A 5,191-nucleotide genomic window follows, 5' to 3' on the forward strand; every position below is an offset into this window, starting at 1 on the left:
ACCACCTACTAACAGTGTGATCTTAGGCAACTTAACTGGACTCTCTGAGCCTCTATTTCCTCATTGGCAAAATAAGGGTACTAATAGCTTATGGTAAAGATTAAATGCAATATGTAGGCACAGCTCTTGAGGTGTTCTGTGACAAACAGTAGGATGCTCAGTAAATACTGGCTTCCTTCCTTCCCATAGGGATCTGACAGGGGTTACAGGGGCATGAGTGAGCTGTTAAAAGTACAGTCCCCATCTAAAGTCAAAGATCGCTCTTCACCGGAGAATGTGGGTCCCATGTTGCCAAATCTCCCATTTCTCAAGAGAAGCTGGAGATCTAGCTTCTCATGTGAAATCTCCCAATCTTGAAATAGTATCAGTAAATTCATGTACTTGAAAACACACTAGGCAGGCCAAGCAAAACACCTCCACAGACCACAGGTGCGCAACTTCTGGTTTCAACCATAGAACAAGATGAAGCGCTAACAATCACTGAAGCCTTACTCAACATTCACTGAAGCTGGGCCCTGTGCTCAGAAGCCTTTACACACCTTATCTATTGATTCCTCCTGACATGGCTATGATCCCCTTGAACAGATGAGGAGACTGAGGCTCAGAGAGGCAAAGAGATCTGTCAGGGCCAGGAACAAATGCGGGTATTCCCCAGAACATGCTGGTCCACTTCACTGCTTCTCTAGATCCCACAAGAGTCTTTAAGGAGCAAATACCAGTCCCAGAGAGGGGCAAGGACTTGCCCAGGGCCGTACATACATGGATGGCTGGCTGGGATTGACCAGGTTTCCCATTCCCTCCCTGGTCAGGGTGAACAGCCTTGGAGGAGACGCCTGTGCAGATCTGCCCAGACAAAGCCCAACACAACGTAGACCATAGTGGCACGGGAAGAAACTACCTTTTATTTCCTTGAAAAATGCACGGATAGGCATTAAGACTTTTCTAGACCATAATTAGCTGGGCGTAGTGGCAGGCACCTATAATCCCAGCTACTCCAGAGGCTGAGGCAGGAGAATCACTTGAGCCCTGGGAGGCAGAGGTTGCAGTGAGCTGAGATCGCACCATTGCACTCCAGCCTGGGTGACAAGAGCAAGACTCCATCTCAAAAAAAAAAAAAAAAGAATTTTCTAGACGCCGAGCCTAGTGCCCCCAGTTTCTTCACCTCACAAATCTGGGAAATTGGACTAGAAATCCGGTCACCAGCTGACCTGACACTCTGTTACCAGGTGCTTTCAGGACTGAGCTGGAGAAACATCCAACCACGTTGCTTTAGGCCCACTCCCTAAGAGCTGGCGATAACTTAGACATGCTGAATGTGATTCTTTCTGATTAAAAACTTGGCTAGGTTTCCCTTCCTCGGTGAATTTTCATAGTTATTAAGGAAGGAGAACTAACTCCAAAAATGTGCCGCTCAGGAAGTTAAGGAATTGGTCCCTTCAAGAAAGATATATTCCCATTCCATTATGTGTGAGGTACTCATGGTGCTGGGCACAGAGAGGGATACGGTGTGGAGGGCTCTGCCTTGGATTTTGAGGGTTTAAAGTAACCCCCAGGAAGAGTCTACAGAAACCCCATGAGCTTCCCCTTCTGAACGCAGACATTAATTCTGACATGTGGAAGACTTTTGTCCATTGAACAGCTTTGTGCTGGCTCAGTGCCCAGACCACCTGCTTCCAAATCCTGGCTGTGCTGCTAACTGGGTGACTTTAGGCAATCCACTTGAACTCTCTGTGCCTCAGTTTCTCCATATGTAAAATGGGAATAACAATAATCTTAACCTATGTAATAGGGTTGTTACTATGTCTTATAGCAGTTTTAGAGCCACACATGGGCTTCCCCTCCTGTAAATGGAACTAAGAACAGTATCTACTTCCTAGAGCTGTGGCCAAGATTCCATGAGTTAATGCGAATGGGCAAAGCACTTGGAACAGTGGCTGGTATATATAGAAAGCACCAGATGCACTCTTCCTACTGATATTAAAGAGCTGTTGACAATTTGACTTTTTAGTTAATTTGCATTGATATCTTCACAGTTGGGCCATTCTTGAAAGTTAGAAGAGCATTTCCTCCAAGAGACTTTCTCATTAAGAATTTCCGGCCAGGCAAGGTGGCTCGTGCCTGTAATCCCAGCACTTTGGGAGGCCGAGGCGGGTGGATCACGAGGTCAAGAGATCGAGACCATCCTGGCCAACATGGTGAAACCCTGTCTGTACTAAAAAAATACAAAAATTATCTGGGCGTGGTGGCACGCACCTGTAGTCCCAGCTACTCAGGAGGCTGAGGCAGGAGAATCAGTTGAACCCGGGAGGCGGAGCCTGCAGTGAGCCGAGATCACACCACTGCACTCCAGCCTGGGCGACAGAGCGAGACTCCGTCTCAAAAAAAAAAAAAAAAAAAAAAAGAATTTCCACTGACTCAGAGCAAAGGGCTCCTCCTCTCCATTATCACAGCACAGCTCAGGGAGAGACTTTCTGGTGGCTCCAGTTCTCTCCCTCCTGGGCTGAGCTTCGTCCTGCTCATGGGGCTCACACACACCCACTCATATGCATCTCCCAGCACCCCAGGAGAAGGCGAGTCAGGTAACATTGTTCCTACCTGATGGATACAGAAACTGAAGGTCCTGCAGCTTCCCAAAGGTCAAGTGTCATGGGAACACTTGGTTCCCATGTGTTGGTTTGGGCTTAAGCCCAAACACCCAAGTCCCAAGCTCAGGATGGTATGGGAGCCAGGGACGTGGCTCTGGAGTCCCAGGTCCACCACTTTCCTTAAGCAAGTAACCCTGGTGTCTTCATCTGTAAAATGAGGGTGATCAGTACCTACTTCCTAGATTTGTTGCAACGATTGAATGAGTCAAAGCATGTAAAGCACTAAGCACAGTGACTGACATACCAGGGTACAACATTTGAGTGGCACGATGCATCCTAGGTGGCCTGGCACAGTCTTGGTCTATGCCTGGTAGCCTGGCAAATCTTCCAGTTAGAGCCCCCCATCACTCTTGAAAACATCCTGGTTTGGAAGAAAATTATATGGCCATCCTAACATAATTGCCTGTTGCCATCTAAATTATTATTGTTGTTATTATTATTTTCCACCATACCACACTGAGTCTCCAGGAAGTGAATATGCTGGTTCAAAATAGGTCAGCACTTCAGTACCACCCTTAAACCCAGGTGAGAGTGGCCCCTGCCCTGGGGACCACCCCCAGTCTGGCCCTCCTCCAGCTAACCTCTCATGACAAGGAGGAAAGACCATGGGACAAGGGGACATGCCCACCTGGAGCTTGTGGCACCTCCACTAGAGCATACTCTGGGTGCCCAGGCCCCTGGGGTTCCCTGCACAGATGGCCCTTAGCCCACTGCCAGGACATACGTGGCTCTCTTCCCCAGATCCAGCCCGAGGACAGAGTACACCACTGGTGTGCCCAGCCCTAAGCCTGAGGGGCTACCAAGGGGCTGAGCTTGCATGTGCAGGCTGAGATGTTCATGAGTGTGCACAAGCCTCTTGAAGGACAGGACAGAGGCAGAGGTAGGAAAAGGTAGCGGGCAGGAGCACAGGCCAGGCACTAGGGGCCCACTCTCCCTGTGCCACCAGCTCCAGGGCAAGGTCTGAGGACTATGAGAATGCCACACTCAAAGCCAGCTTTCCGCCTTGTTAGGAAAGTGTATTTGTCAAGATAGAAGAATAGAACATAATTTATTTTGCATTTTGTTAGCTTGATTTATAGCCTGCAAATATTTGGACATATGGTATGTGAACCTCCACCTATACTCTTGCCCAGCCCCACAAATCCCTGCCACCTTCCACCCAGTCCCAATACCAAATGTTTACTGAGCCCCTCCTCTGTTCTGAGCCCAGGGGACCCCAGGGCACCATCCCAGCATCCAAACATGATGGCCTCTGTGGGAGCAAACTTCATACTCCAAAATCAGTGAAGAACTAAGGTCAGGGGTGAGGGCATAGACCTGGTCCTTGCCTCTGTTCCCAACCCCTAGGGAGGTGGGACAGGTGCCTCCCTTTCCGGGCCTTAGTTTTACTGTTTAGATAAGAGATCCCTCTACCTCTGAGCAGCTGGGGGATGCAGCCTGGAGGATGAGTAGCATACAGAATCAGATCAGTGACCTGAGAGGGTGTGGCCTGGACTTGGGCAGACAATTCTTAGGGGTTACAGTGATGTGGAATTGAGCTCTCTGGACTAGCCAAGCACAGGCTGTTGCAGCCCACTCCATTCCATTCATTTATTCCTTCCACAACCCTGGCAGCTACCGCCCTGTGCCCGAAACCAACAAGAGGCTGAACCTGCCTAGTATGGGAGGATAAATCGAACAAGCACATAGAAAACCAAATGCAAAGTAAGACTTGGTGAGTGGGCCAAGACAGCTTCCCTAAACTCCTCCTGTCCTCCCAATCACAGCGTCTTAAGCCCATTTCTCGGATAAGAAAACGGAGGCTCAGAGTCAAGACCTGGGGCGCGCCCAGATCTTGTGGCTAGCCAGAAGCGAGGTTTCGGATTCTCACAGTCTCGGGCCACTGTCCCAAGCTGCCCAAAGCTGGGGAGGCCCCGTCCAGCTCCCGGAATGCTGTAGGGAGGTGAGCGCCAGGGAGGGGCTGGGCCGCAGGACGCGGGGGCCAGGAGGCAGGGAGGGGCCGGGCAGGGGGCGGTCGGGAGACATCCAGCGCCGCGATGTGCAGCCCCAGGCACCCGGAGCGCCAGCGCCTGGCTGCGCGCGAGTGGTAGCCGCGCTCCGGTGGGTCCGCCGCGGTCGGACCGGGGTCTGGGCTCCAGGCGCCGGCGGGGGGCGGTGGGGGGGTGGGGGGGCAGCGAGGGCCGCGCTGCAGTGCCCGCAGCGGCGGGTTGGGGGAGCTGTGCCCGCCTGTCCCCGAGGCCCGGGCGGCGGCCGGGCAGCTGGGTCGCCGCGCCTCTAGCCGGGACGGGCTAGGCGGCGCGCAGCCAGGCGTGCTTGGAGCGGGTTCGGGCCCCAAGTCCTCCGGAGCGCCCAGCTGGGGAGGCCCCCGGAGCAGCCCAGTCCCGCGGGCTAGGGCGGCAGCCGCCGCCGCTCCGGCCCGCCCCCGGGGGGGGGGGGTGTCCCGGGCCGCTGGGCCCGCCCAGGTAACCCCATCCTCGGCCCGCCCCCGGCCCGCCCCCCCGGCCGCCCGCCCGCCCGCCCGCCTCCGCCGCCGCCGCCGCCGCCGC

This window comes from Pongo abelii, chromosome 1, assembly GCF_028885655.2.
Source record: "Pongo abelii isolate AG06213 chromosome 1, NHGRI_mPonAbe1-v2.0_pri, whole genome shotgun sequence".
NCBI classification, from domain to species: Eukaryota; Metazoa; Chordata; class Mammalia; order Primates; family Hominidae; genus Pongo; species Pongo abelii.